Genomic DNA, 18,416 nt, shown 5'->3' with positions numbered 1-18,416 from the left:
AAACAATATGTATATGTGTAAATTAGCTGTCTGTATATGTTCCTTCTCCAAGTAGCTCTAGAGAATTCTATATTAGCTTTTCTATAATCTTTTGTATGACTTGGGATTCCAAATATGGCGGTAAATATAAAGCATATATGAACACTCTTATTTGATCATGTTTTTGGACATTCCTTTTTTTGGAACTTATTGTTTTTTCTTCTTTCAACAGGGAGGCACAAAAAAAGGAGGCTCCAGCCAAGCCACCACAAGGGACGAAGGGAGGCTACCCTCGCTCGGGCCCCAACAGGGAAGGCAACAGGGCCATCTTCCCCCCAAAAACGTAAGTGCCAACTTCAAACACACTCATTTAGTCACCGACAGGGGTGTTTCTAGGTGGGCCAATAACACACAATTTTGATCTCCTAACTGTTGCAAATTGAATGTTGAGAAATAGAAAAGACAATCATTGTGACCTCAGCATTTGTCATTCTTGTTCAAATCATTTTTGGTCACTACTGTCTATTGATATAGAAGCTTTAAGGCAGAAATATTTTCCCAATAACGTCTAGTTATCATTGTATTTTTGGATACAAATATGTTAAACAATGCTATACCTGGGTCAAGCTGGGCTCCTCCATCTTCATCCTGTGCATCAGAACCTGTGCGGACCTCAGTAGCTGTGGCCTAGGCAGACATCGAAGGGAGCGTAGACAGCGATGGCCTGGGTTCTGTATGGTCTGTCAAAAACCGCAGGCTGTGGTAATACCACAGCCTGGGGACATATAGGTCATCTGCTGCTGCTCCAGATCTCTGAGTCCAGGACCTTATTCAGCTCCCTTTTTAAATGTAGTCCGAAGGTTGACTATCTTTTGCTTTACGTAGCTGGTGTCTGCCCTGTGGTACACAGGTTTGCACAACTCTACCAGTTTCTCCAAAGCTGCCTTCCTCAGTATTTTGAGTAGTCTGTACTCTTCACCTTCCAGAGACAGGGCAGCTCCCGGTACAGGTCAATGAATTGGGGGAGAAATTCTGGCGAAGTGAATTTATCCATTATGATGATATGATGCCTGCAAGACAGAACACAAGACAAACCATAATGTCTAGCTTAACCCATAATCTGGTCCCAATATATAGGCCTCAATCTAAGCCGTATAGGCCACTACCCACCTATGCCCCAATTTCCAATTGTTCCTTCATTTTCTGCTCCTTTTGTGTGTTGGTGATCATTCGTCCTCCACTACAGGATCGTTCCCACGGCCGTTCCATCGACCGTGCATTCTGGCTTTATACACACTGCGTAGGGCAGAAATTAAGGGATAAAGAACACTTTCTGGTTGCTGCCTGAATCATCAGTGCCCATTAATGCAGCCTTGCCAGTGTATATCTGGGTAGAGGAGAGACCCCGGGGCTCCCAGTCACACCTGCTGGGATGGTCATCATATATCCCGTATCCCATAGGAGACATGAGAGGTGGAGGGCAAATGCAGGACTTTTTCAATGTTGGGACTTGTCAAGTGTTTGCCCAATGCCCACTGGAAAATGCCATCACCTTCCCTTTTTTATGCATTTTTCACAAAAAATAAAAAAACAGTGCAGCATGGTGGCGTCCACTAGTCAGGAGCAAACACTGAGCTGTGTGAAGTTGGCACCCCATGTTTGTAAAACCTGAATAAAAATATACCATTCGTTTGTGCCGCGTTTGTGCTGATTTGTGCAGCAAAAATGAGCGTTTGTGCCGGTTCGGTTTCTGAGATATTAAACATTCAATATAATGCAAGCCCCGCCCACTTTGCACCCCATGTCCCTGAATTTTAAAAACAAATGCGCCATTCGTTTGTGCCGCGTTTGTGCTGGTTTGTGCTGCAAAAATAAACGTTTGTGCCGCTTTGGTTGCGGAGATATTGTGCGTTATAGTTGCTGTAACCCCGCCCATTTTGCACCCCATGTTCCTGAATTTTAAAAACAAACGCGCCATTCGTTTGTGCCGCGTTTGTGCTGGTTTGTGCCGCAAAAATAAACGTTTGTGCCGCTTTGGTTGCAGAGATATTGTGCGTTATAGTTGCTGTAACCCCGCCCATTTTGCACCCCATGTTCCTGAATTTTAAAAACAAACGCGCCGTTCGTTTGTGCCGCGTTTGTGCTGGTTTGTGCCGCAAAAATAAACGTTTGTGCCGCTTTGGTTGCGGAGATATTGTGCGTTATAGTTGCTGTAACCCCGCCCATTTTGCACCCCATGTTCCTGAATTTTAAAAACAAACGTGCCATTCGTTTGTGCCGCGTTTGTGCTGGTTTGTGCTGCAAAAATAAAAGTTTGTGCCGCTTTGGTTGCGGAGATATTGTGCGTTATAGTTGCTGTAACCCCACCCATTTTGCACCCCATGTTCCTGAATTTTAAAAACAAACATGCCATTCGTTTGTGCCGCGTTTGTGCTGGTTTGTGCCGCAAAAATAAACATTTGTGCCGCTTTGGTTGCGGAGATATTGTGCGTTATAGTTGCTGTAACCCCGCCCATTTTGCACCCCATGTTCCTGAATTTTAAAAACAAACGTGGCATTCGTTTGTGCCGCGTTTGTGCTGGTTTGTGCCGCAAAACTAAAAGTTTGTGCCGCTTTGGTTGCGGAGATATTGTGCGTTATAGTTGCTGTAACCCCGCCCATTTTGCACCCCATGTTCCTGAATTTTAAAAACAAATGCGCCATTCGTTTGTGCCGCGTTTGTGCTGGTTTGTGCCGCAAAAATAAAAGTTTGTGCCGCTTTGGTTGCGGAGATATTGTGCGTTATAGTTGCTGTAACCCCGCCCATTTTGCACCCCATGTTCCTGAATTTTAAAAACAAACACGCCATTCGTTTGTGCCGTGTTTGTGCTGGTTTGTGCCGCAAAAATAAACGTTTGTGCCGCTTTGGTTGCGGAGATATTGTGCGTTATAGTTGCTGTAACCCCGCCCATTTTGCACCCCATGTTCCTGAATTTTAAAAACAAACATGCCATTCGTTTGTGCCGCGTTTGTGCTGGTTTGTGCCGCAAAAATAAAAGTTTGTGCCGCTTTGGTTGCGGAGATATTGTGCGTTATAGTTGCTGTAACCCCGCCCATTTTGCACCCCATGTTCCTGAATTTTAAAAACAAACGTGCCATTCGTTTGTGCCGCGTTTGTGCTGGTTTGTGCCGCAAAAATAAACGTTTGTGCCGCTTTGGTTGCGGAGATATTGTGCGTTATAGTTGCTGTAACCCCGCCCATTTTGCACCCCATGTTCCTGAATTTTAAAAACAAACGCGCCGTTCGTTTGTGCCGCGTTTGTGCTGGTTTGTGCCGCAAAAATAAACGTTTGTGTCGCTTTGGTTGCGGAGATATTGTGCGTTATAGTTGCTGTAACCCCGCCCATTTTGCACCCCATGTTCCTGAATTTTAAAAACAAACGTGGCATTCGTTTGTGCCGCGTTTGTGCTGGTTTGTGCCGCAAAAATAAAAGTTTGTGCCGCTTTGGTTGCGGAGATATTGTGCGTTATAGTTGCTGTAACCCCGCCCATTTTGCACCCCATGTTCCTGAATTTTAAAAACAAATGCGCCATTCGTTTGTGCCGCGTTTGTGCTGGTTTGTGCCGCAAAAATAAAAGTTTGTGCCGCTTTGGTTGCGGAGATATTGTGCGTTATAGTTGCTGTAACCCCGCCCATTTTGCACCCCATGTTCCTGAATTTTAAAAACAAACGTGCCATTCGTTTGTGCCGCGTTTGTGCTGGTTTGTGCCGCAAAAATAAACGTTTGTGCCGATTTGGTTGCGGAGATATTGTGCGTTATAGTTGCTGTAACCCCGCCCATTTTACATCCCATGTTCCTGAATTTTAAAAACAAACGTGCCATTCGTTTGTGCCGCATTTGTGCTGGTTTGTGCCGCAAAAATAAAACTTTGTGCCGCTTTAGTTGCGGAGATATTGTGCGTTATAGTTGCTGCAACCCCGCCCACATTGCACCCCATGTTCCTGAATTTTAAAAACAAACGCGCCATTTGTTTGTGCTGGGTTTATGCTGGTTTGTGTCGCAAAAATAAACGTTTGTGCCGCTTTGGTTGCGGAGATATTGTGCATTATAGTTGCTGCAACCCCGCCCACATTGCACCCCATGTTCCTGAATTTTAAAAACAAACGCGCCATTTGTTTGTGCTGGGTTTATGCTGGTTTGTGTCGCAAAAATAAACGTTTGTGCCGCTTTGGTTGCGGAGATATTGTGCGTTATAGTTGTTGCAACCCCGCCCACATTGCACCCCATGTTCCTGAATTTTAAAAACAAACGCGCCATTTGTTTGTGCTGGGTTTATGCTGGTTTGTGTCGCAAAAATAAACGTTTGTGCCGCTTTGGTTGCGGAGATATTGTGCGTTATATGTTGTCAAACCACATTGACTTTACACCTTGTTATTAAAGCTTACATACAGAACCTAAACTCAGCTTGGGTTTCCTTAATGTAAAGCTCCTCCCACTGTACTGGCACTGCACTTCATATTGTACCCTGAAAAAGGCACCTCTGCCGGGTTAGCCCCCCCATATCAAAAGTTTTGAAAAAATCTTATGCAGTTTGTTAGATCTTTGTTAGATCAGGTTAGATCAACCGTTGTTTGCGTTAGATCTCACACAGAAGAAGCGATATTAACAGTTATTTGCTGGGGGGGCTAACTCGTCATCAGCCCCCCCTTATCAAAAAATTGACCAAACAGTTAGCTATTTTGGAAGCAATTTGTTGGATCCGGTATGATCAAGTGTTTTTAACGTTAGATCTCACATAATTGGAGACTGATTAAGTGATTAATGTGGGGGGGGCTGGCCCCCCCTTATCAAATTTTCGGCCCAAAAATCATTCAGGCTAATAGATATTCGTTAGATCCGGTAAGATCAAGTGGTTTTAACGTTAGATCTCACATCATTTCAGAGATATTCCACATCAAAATAGAGATATTAGGTGGTACATATGGACGGGCTGGCCCCCCTTATATTCAGCGCAATGAAAATCACACCCAACTTTTGCTGCGGCGCAAAAACTTTTCCTCAGCTGCGGGGGCCCAACTTATGATCCTGCACACAAGCCCACTGCTTTCAGAAAATACCCCTGACCTGAGCTCATCATTGCACATCCATTACAGATGCTCGTATGTGACATCACATACATCCCATACATCACATAAATCACATACATGAACGTGGGCTGGATGCAAGAGGTGAATCAGTAGGATGAGTGTGCCAGGACAAGTAGATGTGTCTCATCTCTGCTTCCTTTTACCACTCTGCATATCACACATATCATAGATGAGAAGAGGGTACAGTGGTGGGAAAAATGAGCAGGAGGGGTTTAGATGTGGGACAGAAGAACAGGAGGGTACAGCCGTGGGGCAGATATGCAGGGGGGGTTCAGTTTTGGTGCAGATGAGAAGGAGGTTCAGTGGTGGGACAGAAAAGCAGGGGGGGGTAGAACAGTGGGGCAAATGTGAAAGGAGGTGTATTGGTGGGACAGATGAGCAGGAGGTTACAGTGGTGGGGCAGGAGAACAGGGGGAACATAGGTGGGGCAGAAGAGCAGGGGGTACAGAGGTGAAACAGATGCGCAGGAGGTACATTAGTAAGGCAGATGAAAAAGTGGGTTACAGTGGTAGGGCAGATGAGAAGGTGATTCAGTAGTAGACAGAAGAGCATGGGAATATGGCGGTGGAGCAAATGTGCAGAGAGGTACAGTGGTGGGGCAGATGAGAAAAATGGTACATTGATGGGGTAGATGAGCAGGGGGGTTACAGTGGTGGGATAGAAGAGCAAGGGGGTACAGTGGTGGTGCAGATGTGCAGAAGGTGCAGTGGTGGGAGGGATGCGAAGGGGGTTCAGCAGTGGGACAGAAAAGCAGGGGGGTACAGTGATGGGGCAGATGAGTGGGGGAGGGGTTTAGTGTTGGGCCAGATGAGAAGGGGGTTACAGTGGTGGGAAAATGAGCAGGAGGGGTTTAGTGTTGAGGCAGATGAGAAGGGGGTTTAGCGGTAGGACAGAAGAGCAGGGGGGTACAGCGGTGGGGCAGATGTGAAAGGAGGTGCATTGATGGACAGATGAGCAGGGGGTTACAGTGGTTGGGCAGAAGAGCAGGGAGAACAGAGGTGGGGCAGATGTACAGGGGGGTACAGTGACGGGGCAGAGGAGAAAGGAGGTACATTAGTGGTACAGATGAGCAGGGGGTTACAGCGGTGGGGCAGAAGAGCAGGGGGAACAGAGGTGAGACAGATGTGCAGGAGGTACAGTGATGGGGCAGAAGAGAAAGGGGGTTACAGTGGTGGGGCAGATGAGAAAGGGGGTTACAGAGGTGGGGCAGATGAGAAAGGGGGTTTCAGTGGTGGGGCAGATGAGAAAGGGGGTTACAGAGGTGGGGCAGATGAGAAAGGGGGTTACAGAGGTGGGGCAGATGAGAAAGGGGGTTACAGTGGTGGGGAAGATGAGCAGGGGGAACAGAGGTGGGACAGATGTGCGGGAGGTACAGTGGTGGGGCAGATGAGAAAGGGGGTTACAGAGGTGGGGAAGATGAGCAGGGGGAACAGAGGTGGGACAGATGTGCAGGAGGTACAGTGGTGGGGCAGATGAGAAAGGGGTTTACAGTGGTGGGGCAGATGAGAAAGGGGGTTAGAGAGGTGGGACAGATGAGAAAGGGGGTTACAGTGGTGGGGCAGATGAGCAGATAAGTTCAGTGTTAGGACAGATGAGAAGATGGTTCAGCAGTGAGACAGAAGAGCATGGGGTACGGTGGTGGGGCAGATTTGCAGGGGGTTACAGTGGTGGGGCAGTTGAGCAGGGGGGTACAGTGGTGGGGCAGATTTGCAGGTGATACAGTGATCTGAGGTGTGAAGGTGTATGAATTGGGGTTGATCTGAGGCGTGAGAGTGCAGGATGTTAATTTCTCACTACTAAAGTAGTTTACAGCATTTACTTTATAAAAAATCCTTTTCGTGATTGAGATTGTGAAGTTGACTTTTTTGTTATAAAATCGGCATGCTCAATTTCTTTGAAAACATTTTTCGGCACACTGCTCAAAAGGCTGCTTACCTCCTGGTCTATCAGTTTTTATTAAAGATGGAAAATGGGCTGTGGAGCAAGACCCGCTGTCGCCCAAAACTATTTTCTCATTTTCAATAATCAAAGAAGGTAAGGAAAAAAGGATGGAAAAGGTAAGAGGAGAGAAGGGGGGGAAGGTAAGGCTGGGGGGGTGAAATGGCGTTGGTTCAGGATAACTATGGTGAACGGGCTCCAGAACTTATCTGTGACATTAAGTCCCAAGAAGGGCAGTACCCTCTGCGGAAACGACAAACTGGTTCCATAGTCCCCAAGTGTTAGAGTATTTTTCCTGTTGGTGTTGTGCAGTGAGTACTAGATCTTCCATCTCATTTGGAATGGAGTTTTTATAGAGATTGGCTCAGATGGAGGAGACATGTAGCAGGAAAAAGCTGGATCACCAGGAACCTTGTATTCCGTAAATTTTTGCGTGGTTTATCTGTCTCCCAGAAGTGGATCAATTTAGGGCACGACCAAAATATGTGAAGTCGTGTTCCTCCATCCCCCTGGCATCTCCAACATTGGTCAGTAGTTGCAGGGTGAGGTACCACCTTGTTAACAGTTTATAGTTGGTCTCTTTAATTTTCGTACAAACCGATGATTTCAACGAAAATCTGAGGACATGTTGTATCTGAGCAAATGTAAATGTACGCCCCAGCTTACTTTCCCATTTGTTCAAGAACGGTAAGTGTGGTTGTTCAGCCGGACAGTTCAAGAGGGCGTATGTTTTGGATAGAGCCTGTAGAAGGGAACCCTCTTTGGAACAGTATGCTTCAAAGGACGTCAGGGGACGATTAAATCCCTGTGCATTAGGCAAAGTATTGAGAAAGTGTTGTAATTGTAGCGCTGTCCACAAGGAAAGTTTGTAGGGCTCATTAGCACTACTGTGGAAGGCCATTGGCCTCCCGTTAGGAAGTGGGATGCCTGGAACCTACCTGTTTGGCTTAGGGTCCGAAACATTTGCGGTTCCAGACCAGGGAGGAAGCATGGTTTTTCTATGATAGGGAGCAATGGGGAATCAGGGAAGAAAGCCGGTTCTGTGTGCTGACCTGGGAGCATATGTGGAGTGTCGTACCCATTATGGGGTGTGACTTCAGCACAGGCGGTAGTTGGTCATAGCACCACAGAGCCCCTGGCAGCAGAATGTCAGTCTGGGCCTGTTCCAGTTGTGCCCACAATTTAGAGCAGCGATGCCAAAATTTATTAATTTTAAGCTACTGCCACAGGGGCCTAACTTCTCATATAAAATAACGAATTGTTATGTATTTATCATAGATTAAATAAAACATCTCACTGATCACACTGCAACAAGCTTTTATCCCTACTTACATTGCGATTATTACTGATTTCTGCCATGTGCATGCTAGGTTTAATGCAATAATAACTTCATCTAACAATTAACTACTAACTTGGATGTTGTTATTGGCAAAGAATATGAAATCTCTGAAATGATGTGAGATCTAACATTAAAACCTCTTGATCTTACCGGATCTAACGAATATCTATTAGCCTGAATGATTTTTGGGCCGAAAATTTGATAAGGGGGGGCCAGCCCCCCCCACATTAATCACTTAATCAGTCTCTAATTATGTGAGATCTAACGTTAAAAACACTTGATCATACCGGATCCAACAAATTGCTTCCAAAATAGCTAACTGTTTGGTCAATTTTTTGATAAGGGGGGGCTGATGACGAGTTAGCCCCCCCAGCAAATAACTGTTAATATCGCTTCTTCTGTGTGAGATCTAACGCAAACAACGGTTGATCTAACCTGATCTAACAAAGATCTAACAAACTGCATAAGATTTTTTCAAAAATTTTGATATGGGGGGGCTAACCCGGCAGAGGTGCCTTTTTCAGGGTACAATATGAAGTGCAGTGCCAGTACAGTGGGAGGAGCTTTACATTAAGGAAACCCAAGCTGAGTTTAGGTTCTGTATGTAAGCTTTAATAACAAGGTGTAAAGTCAATGTGGTTTGACAACATATAACGCACAATATCTCCGCAACCAAAGCGGCACAAACGTTTATTTTTGCGGCACAAACCAGCACAAACGCGGCACAAACAAATGGCATGTTTGTTTTTAAAATTCAGGAACATGGGGTGCAATGTGGGCGGGGTTGCAGCAACTATAACGCACTATATCTCCGCAACCAAAGCGGCACAAACGTTTATTTTTGCAGCACAAACCAGCACAAACGCGGCACAAACGAATGGCACGTTTGTTTTTAAAATTCAGGAACATGGGGTGCAAAATGGGCGGGGTTACAGCAACTATAACGCACAATATCTCCGCAACCAAAGCGGCACAAACATTTATTTTTGCGGCACAAACCAGCACAAACGCGGCACAAACGAATGGCGCGTTTGTTTTTAAAATTCAGGAACATGGGGTGCAAAATGGGCGGGGTTACAGCAACTATAACGCACAATATCTCCGCAACCAAATCGGCACAAACGTTTATTTTTGCGGCACAAACCAGCACAAACGCGGCACAAACGAATGGCACGTTTGTTTTTAAAATTCAGGAACATGGAGTGCAAAATGGGCGGGGTTACAGCAACTATAACGCACAATATCTCCGCAACCAAAGCGGCACAAACGTTTATTTTTGCGGCACAAACCAGCACAAACGTGGCACAAACGAATGGCGCGTTTGTTTTTAAAATTCAGGAATATGGGGTGCAAAATGGGCGGGGTTACAGCAACTATAACGCACAATATCTCCTCAACCAAAGCGGCACAAACGTTTAGTTTTGCGGCACAAACCAGCACAAACGCGGCACAAACGAATGGCACGTTTGTTTTTAAAATTCAGGAACATGGGGTGCAAAATGGGCGGGGTTACAGCAACTATAACGCACAATATCTCCGCAACCAAAGCGGCACAAACGTTTATTTTTGCGGCACAAACCAGCACAAACGCGGCACAAACGAATGGCGCGTTTGTTTTTAAAATTCAGGAACATGGGGTGCAAAATGGGCGGGGTTACAGCAACTATAACGCACAATATCTCCGCAACCAAAGCGGCACAAACGTTTATTTTTGCGGCACAAACCAGCACAAACACGGCACAAACGAATGGCACGTTTGTTTTTAAAATTCAGGGACATGGGGTGCAAAATGGGCGGGGTTACAGCAACTATAACGCACAATATCTCCGCAACCAAAGCGGCACAAACGTTTATTTTTGCGGCACAAACCAGCACAAACGTGGCACAAACGAATGGCGCGTTTGTTTTTAAAATTCAGGAACATGGGGTGCAAAATGGGCGGGGTTACAGCAACTATAACGCACAATATCTCCTCAACCAAAGCGGCACAAACGTTTAGTTTTGCGGCACAAACCAGCACAAACGCGGCACAAACGAATGGCACGTTTGTTTTTAAAATTCAGGAACATGGGGTGCAAAATGGGCGGGGTTACAGCAACTATAACGCACAATATCTCCGCAACCAAAGCGGCACAAACGTTTATTTTTGCGGCACAAACCAGCACAAACGCGGCACAAACGAATGGCGCGTTTGTTTTTAAAATTCAGGAACATGGGGTGCAAAATGGGCGGGGTTACAGCAACTATAACGCACAATATCTCCGCAACCAAAGCGGCACAAACGTTTATTTTTGCGGCACAAACCAGCACAAACACGGCACAAACGAATGGCACGTTTGTTTTTAAAATTCAGGGACATGGGGTGCAAAATGGGCGGGGTTACAGCAACTATAACGCACAATATCTCCGCAACCAAAGCGGCACAAACATTTATTTTTGCGGCACAAACCAGCACAAACGCGGCACAAATGAATGGCACGTTTGTTTTTAAAATTCAGGAACATGGGGTGCAAAATGGGCGGGGTTACAGCAACTATAACGCACAATATCTCCGCAACCAAAGCGGCACAAACGTTTATTTTTGCGGCACAAACCAGCACAAACGCGGCACAAACGAATGGCACGTTTGTTTTTAAAATTCAGGGACATGGGGTGCAAAGTGGGCGGGGCTTGCATTAAATTGAATGTTTAATATCTCAGAAACCGAACCGGCACAAACGCTAATTTTTGCGGCACAAATCAGCACAAACGCGGCACAAACGAATGGTATATTTTTATTCAGGTTTTACAAACATGGGGTGCCAACTTCACACAGCTCAAACACTGACATCAGACCAAGTGCATGGTTGGTCAACTAATGTAGCAAAATGGATGCTAGAAACAGATGTGACTTGGGGTGGCTTAATGAATGGTGTATTGTTTATTTTTAGAGGAAAGTGAGTGTGGTCAGCTCACCCAGAATATTTCTTTGGAGCCATGGGATCTGACTCCTGGACCCAGCACAGACATTACCATTGTGGACATCAAATCCCCTGACGCGAGTCAGTGAGGGCCAAAGCGAACCAGGAGAGAAGGAAAGTATTCGGGAGCCTCTTGTTTGCGCAAGTAAGTATTCTTGGAATCTTGCTTCAAATGTGTATACATGTCGAGTGTTTAGATGTCCAAACCAAACACCCACTCCACACATTAGAAAAGTATGTAGTGCCTTAACATTCGCATGCAGAAGGAAGAGGTGAAAGGAGCTGGCAGTGTTGCTAGGTACCCGAGTTTGGGAGACCCATGCACCAGGGCCAAAATTAGAGTATTTGCAATGTGTACATTCCAAGTAGTGTAGGTGTCTGAAGGGCAAGCAGGGTGCAAGCAACAATAGACTGGGTAGGTAAATATTTCCTTAAGTTTGACTAGTAACTTGACCATAACTCACTATGTAGGGCCTCAGCCACTTGGCCATCGTTCCCTTAATACTTTTTACTCTTCTTACTAGGTCATGATCTTCCACGAAGTACTATTGGCAGAATGAGTGCAGATATGTTGCACTGTTTGAAGGAACTGGAGCAAATCAAGGAGGCTGGTGTGTTGCGTTTGTTACAATATGATTTTTTTTTTTTATTAATCAGACTTACGATACATGGGACATAACATTACACAATAGTGGTTGGTCATAGAGATATTGTCAGTTTTTTTGGCTTGAGTAGATTTCTCAAACAAATGCTGTTTTATACAATGGGAGTAAATATCATTGTTGTATTCAATTGACAGTTCAATTAACAGGCTATTGTCTCTATAGCTACAGTAAACAAGTAAGAAATATTCTTGTCTGAGGTTCTTTCAGCTCTCAAACTGAAAGAATGACTGTTAGATTACTGTCAGGTGTTGGCTTGATTAGACAATGGCACGTAGATGTATTCAATTGACAGTTTGCAACAGTCCATTGTTTCTACAGCTACAGTAAACAGGTATGTTTTCTGTTGTTTGGTAACTATGGTAAACAGCCTGACACATAAGAGGGGTGAGTAGGGACAGACACACACACACACCATCATGCTTTAACATCAGAAGCCACTCACGATAGAAGAAACTTGCCTGATGCTCCAGGAGAATCGTTGCCAATGGAGATCACGAACATACAGTAACAGAAGATAAGTAACCTTTAAGTGTATTTGTACTGTTATAGACCATAAGCTGTGCTAGGAATTTTGCTTGTTAGAGATATCTTTCAGTCTTGTATTGCATTCCTAATTATGTAATAGTTTTTGTATGTACAGCATCTTTGTATAGTAAAGCACATTTACACACTGCAGAAATCTCAGCTTCCTTGCTTATACCACAGAGTAACCTTGCTAGATAGACGCAAGCAAAACATTTGGGGGTTCGTCCGGGATCTGTGCTATAATTCAACTGAAGCAGACCTGTTTTTCTGTAGTGTGTTGTGTAGCTTGTGCTAGGTAAAATGCTGCGTAAGCTGTTTAGGAAAAGCAAGGCTGCAGAGGGTTTTGGTGGCCAGAAGGAAGTGTGCAGCTTACCTATCTAGGCCAGAGACAATGAGTGGGAGCCTCTTGCTAAAGAATTTGTGAAGTATGCTTCTCCCTTGAAGCTGGCTTGGGGTGATAAAGTCTCAGATCATTTTGTAGATTTTAGCCTTAAGGGGTTGGATTTAAGTAAAAAAGAGAAGGACAGTGTCCACAGTGGGCTGGTATTTCCTTAATGCTATTTACACTGAATCACAGAGAGGGGAGAAGGCAGAGGCAGAAGTTAAGGTATTAAAAGACCAGCTAGCAGTTGCTTCAGAGTGTGTGCGTTCAACTGCTAGTCGGGCTGATGATTTGCAAGAGCGGTGTGCAGCCCCCATGACCAAATCAATTAATGCCTTAAGGAAAAGGAAGAGCCGTAAACCTGTTAGTAAAGCCAGGGTATGTGCCATTGTCACATCCCAAAATTGGGATTGTGAGGATGTGCTCTCCTCAAATTATAGTGAGGATGAGGAGATAGAGTTTGATATTTCGCATGATGATCTGCTATTGCGAAAGAAAAAGTATGCCAGACCTCTCATTACACTTTTCAGTTACACTTTTGCAAGGAAATCCTTCCCATTACAAAGGAGAATTGATTTATGTAGAAGGTTTGGAAGGGCAAACTACACCAGCAGTTAGGATACGGGTGAAATTGGCTATTGACAAGGGATCAGGATTTATGACAAATGTTTTGGTATCAGAGTTACCCGAAAATATTCTTGGGATGGATGTACTTCAAGGTCAGTCAATTCAGACTGAAAGAAGTATATTCACATTCGGGTATCCTGATAAAGCGTATCTGGTTAGGGCGGTGAAGGCTGTGGTCAGAGGTCATGCGAAATGGACCCCTGTCTACATTCCTCTACCAGAGAAGCCAGTCTGTCTCAAGCAGTACAGACTTCCTGGAGGCCACAAAGAAATTGGGGAGACTATTCAAGAACTGTTGAGAGTAGGGATCCTTAGACCTGCTGTAAGTCCTTTCTCGTCTCCGGTGTTCCCAGTAAAAAAAACCTGATGGGACATATAGAATGACTGTGGATTACAGAGGTCTAAACAAAGTGGCACCTCCTTTGAAGTCAGCTGTACCAGATATGATCTCAATTGTTAAGAAAATTGCTAAAGATGCAGGAGAATATCATGCTGTGATAGACCTGGCTAATGCTTTCTTTTCGATTTTAATAGACCCAGAGTGTCAAGACCAGTTTGCTATGGTGTGGGACGGCCGCCAGTACACTTTCACTGTCCTTCTGCAAGGCTATCTTCATTCTCCAACGATTTGTCATGGACTGATTGCTGGAGATTTAAGTACCCTGAATTTGAAAGTCGCTGTGTTTCACTACATTGATGACATCATGATCTCTTGGACAAAAGAAGATGTAACTGAAGCACTGCACCTGCTGATAGAGCACTTGGAGAACAGAGGGTGGGCTATCAACAGAGACAAAGTCCAAGGACCTGCCACAGAAGTGAAATTCCTGGGAATGATGTGGACTGGGCCGCAGAGGAAAATTCCAGAGACAGTTGTGCAAACTATCCAGGCGCTGTCACCCCCTACTACCAAAAAGGAGGCACAGAAGTTCATTGGAGTTATGGGGTTCTGGAGATCGTTCATCCCACATCTTGGACTGATTCTGAGGCCACTATATAATGTCACCAGAAAAAAGACTGAGTTCTCATGGGGTTCAGAGCAGCGGATTGCATTCCTGGCTGCTAAAGAAGCTATTTTGCAGCATCAGGGATTAGGACCCGTGAGACAAGGGGTACCATTTCAGCTGGATGTAGTGGAACAGAATGGTACCATATCTTGGAGTCTGTGGCAGCCAGATGAAAAGAAAGGACTGAGAGCAATTCCCATTGTATTTTGGTCCAAACAACTGACAGGGGCACAAAAGAGATACACACCCCTAGAGAAGTACCTGTTTGGGGCCTACCCAGCACTTCAACATGTAGAGACCATTACAGGAAAGGACACAGTCACCATCCATACTGCATTGCCAATAGTAGGATGGGTGAGAGATAATGGACTGACCACTAGGGCAGCTGTAGCCCAGAACCAGACACTGATGAAATGGAAGTGGTACCTTCAAGAAAGAGAGGGTATTGCAGCTGGGGGTGTTAGAGACATTTCAAAACAGTTGGCTGGGTTTGTCACTTTTACCAGCACCCGGCCAGAAGAAGAAATTCCTGTGCTGCAGTCATCCCCCATTCAAGAGGCTCCACCCTTTGAATCTCTGTCAGAAGACATGAAGAAGTCAGCGTGGTTCACTGATGGTTCAGCCATAGTCACCTCGTCTGGACGTAAATGGACAGCAGCAGCCTACAACCCAAGTACAGACACAGTCCTGCAGGAGACCAGAATTGGAGGGTCCAGTCAGTATGCAGAGTTGAAAGCTGCGGTGATGACTCTTCAGGAGGATCCTTCTTCCCATGTCACTATCTACACTGACAGCTGAGTGGTTTTTAAAGAACTGACAACTTGGATGCCCAGGTGGAAGTCCAATGAATGAATGATTCATGGAAAGGTGGTGTGGGGAGGCAAGGAAGTCTGGGACTACATCTGGAAGGAAGCTCACTCCCGCACCATAAACGGGCATGTTGATGCACATGTGCCCCTAGTCCACAAACTATAACAGAGTTGCAGATGAAATCGCCAAAGTGAAGGCAGTTGTACCAATTGATCCTGTCTTGATGAACTTGGCCAACTGGGCCCATAAACAATCTGGACATTTGGGACAGAAGGCAACATATGAATGGGCACAGCAGAGATGATTGTCTATGGACATGATAAAGACTGTAATAAGGAACTGTACAGTGTGTGGAGAAGTGCGACAATGGCCATTGCAAAAGTACTCCACCGGGTCGATTAAGAGGGGTGAGAGGCCTGCAGAGATCTGGCAGATTGATTTCATCGGTCCCCTGCCCCAGGGAAAGAATGGACTGAGATATTGTTGCACTGCAGTGGACACCTATTCAGGACTTATGCTTGTTCATCCCTGCAAACGTGCAGATCAAGCCGCAACTGCTCCAGAAACTTGTCGTTGCTTATGGTTGTGGTTGTCCCAAACAAGTCCAAAGTGATAATGGCTCACACTTTACTGGATCAACAGTACAGCAGTGGGCCAAAGATTCTGGAGTGTACTGGTTGTGCCACATCCCATACCATCCACAGGCAGCTGGTTTGATTGAAAGATACAACGGGCTATTGAAGGACCAGATACGCAAACTTACACCCACACATACACTAAGGAGGTGGGATCGGGTCCTCACACAGGCAGTCATGTTGTTAAATTCTAGGCCAATAGCCAAAAGCACACCATATGAGAGGATGGTAGGGGCTGGGGCACAGATTCCACAGCTGGATTGCAGAGTTCAGTATTTATGTAAGGTTCCTGAAAGAACAGGGCTTAACAGATACCATGTTACTGCTTCCCATGACATAGAAACCAAGAGTGACGTATCTGAAGCTGAAGCCTATCTAGGAATGAGAGGGAATCTGGCAGGAAGGTTTGAAGTTACATTTGCATTGACAGATGAGCTTCAAGACAGTGGCTGGGACTCTGACTGGTTAGTGGATACTTCTCAGCAAGAGTGGAAAGTGAGGCTACATAACAGCAAACCTTTCAAAATAAACAGCAGTGATCTTCTGGGAAATAGCAGTATATTTCCTCTCCTCCCTATTGATGTTCTTTGGGAGGGTCAGAAGTGGGTACAGGCAGGGGGCAAAGTGTTAGTCAGATATCCAGGCAAGAAGCCATTTAGAGGAGAGATTGTAGCTGAAGGGCTTGGATCTACTGTTTATGTATTATTAGAAGGAACAGATAATCCGCTTTGTTTTCCACTCCACAGGCTGTCTCTGATTTGATCCATAGGTCATGATGGAAAGAATGACGGAAGATCGCAAGAGCTATGGAGAGCAAGGCTTTTGATGAATTACAAGCCTGGACTTTCTAAAGAACTTTAGAATGGACTTTCTAATGAACTTTTTAGACACCTTCCCAATGACAGAAATATGGGAGGTGTTGCATTCAAGGAAAATGAATGTTTAAAATGAGTTTTTCATAATAATGAAGTGATTTTCTGTATGGAGTCTGAAAGGAAAAAAAAATCTAGGGCGGAATGTGTTGCGTTTGTTACAATATGATTTTTTGTGTTATTAATCAGACTTACGATACATGGGACATAACATTACACAATAGTGGTTGGTCATAGAGATATTGTCAGTTTTTTGGCTTGAGTAGCTTTCTCAAACAAATGCTGTTTTATACAATGGGGGTAAATATTGTTGTATTCAATTGACAGTTTAACAGGCTATTGTCTATAGCTACAGTAAACAAGTAAGAAATGTACTTGTCTGAGGTTCTTTCAGCTCTCAAACTGAAAGAATGACTGTTAGATTACTGTCAGGTGTTGGCTTGATTAGACAATGGTATGTAGATACCATTTTTGTATTCAATTGACAGTTTGCAACAGTCCATTGTTTCTACAGCTACAGTAAACAGGTATGTTTTCTGTTTGGTAACTATGGTAAACAGCCTGACACATAAGAGGGATGAGTAGGGACAGACACACACACACACCATCATGCTTTAACATCAGAAGCCACTCATGATAGAAGAAACTTGCCTGATGCTCCAGGAGAATCATTGCCAATGGAGATCACGAACATAAAGTAACAGAAGATAAGTAACCTTTAAGTGTATTTGTACTGTTATAGACCATAAGCTGTGCTAGGCATTTGCTTGTTATAGATATCTGTCAGTCTTGTATTGTATTCCTAATTATGTAATAGTTTTTGTATGTACAGCATCTTTGTATAGTAAAGCACATTTACACACTGCAGAAATCTCAGCTTCCTTGCTTATACCACAGAGTAACCTTGCTAGATAGATGCAAGCAAAACAGCTGGCACTGCTTTACAGAGAAGAATAAGAGATTTTGTGGACATGCTTGCCATATTCTAATTTCCTCTTGCCTGGTCTGAATTTTATTGTTCCACTTGTTGGCTCCTTTTCGCCCTTACTAATTTCCATGTATTTATGACTTTTAAATGTGAAAGTTTAGGGACAGAACTCATTGTTTCTACACTCCGCTCCTCTAGGTGCACTACCAGGTCCTGTTTTCTAGATTTTCCTCATTCTATAAACTAATGAGCGAATTACTAACAGTGAAAATGACATCACTGGGGCCAAATTCAGGAGATCTCAAAAACATGACCTCTTGATGAGGAGAGTTGGGAAACACTAACTTAACTAATGTGAATTGTAATGTTTGTGTTTTTTAGAATTTAAAACCCCAAATTTTAAGGTGCCTCCAAATTGGGCCTTAACATTCTTATTTTCCCCCATGATCCCATGCCTAAACTGTGTGTAGTTCCGTACATCTATTTTTCAAAAACCCCAAAACACACATTGTGTCAACATGTGCTATCTCCCATCAAGGGGTATAGATGGACGCATTTTGGGGGTGCAACCTCTTCCTCATAACTAAAGTAGCTCAGAGGAAGGGGTTTCACCCCCAAAAC

General features: G+C 44.6%; 1 long non-coding RNA gene across 1 annotated transcript; it reads left to right on the top strand.

Moving 5' to 3' along the window:
* The first annotated feature begins 202 nt into the window (after window positions 1-202).
* LOC141103595 (uncharacterized) lies at window positions 203-18,305 on the top strand. Its single transcript, XR_012235340.1, has 4 exons — window positions 203-322; window positions 11,315-11,489; window positions 11,869-11,955; window positions 16,742-18,305. It is a non-coding gene; the product is annotated as an uncharacterized lncRNA (long non-coding RNA).
* The last annotated feature ends 111 nt before the right edge of the window (window positions 18,306-18,416 follow it).

Source organism: Aquarana catesbeiana, linkage group LG01 (assembly GCF_042186555.1).
Source record: "Aquarana catesbeiana isolate 2022-GZ linkage group LG01, ASM4218655v1, whole genome shotgun sequence".
Classification (NCBI taxonomy): domain Eukaryota; kingdom Metazoa; phylum Chordata; class Amphibia; order Anura; family Ranidae; genus Aquarana; species Aquarana catesbeiana.
The sequence above is the reverse complement of the archived record's forward strand: the minus strand, read 5'-3'. Positions and strand labels throughout refer to the sequence as shown.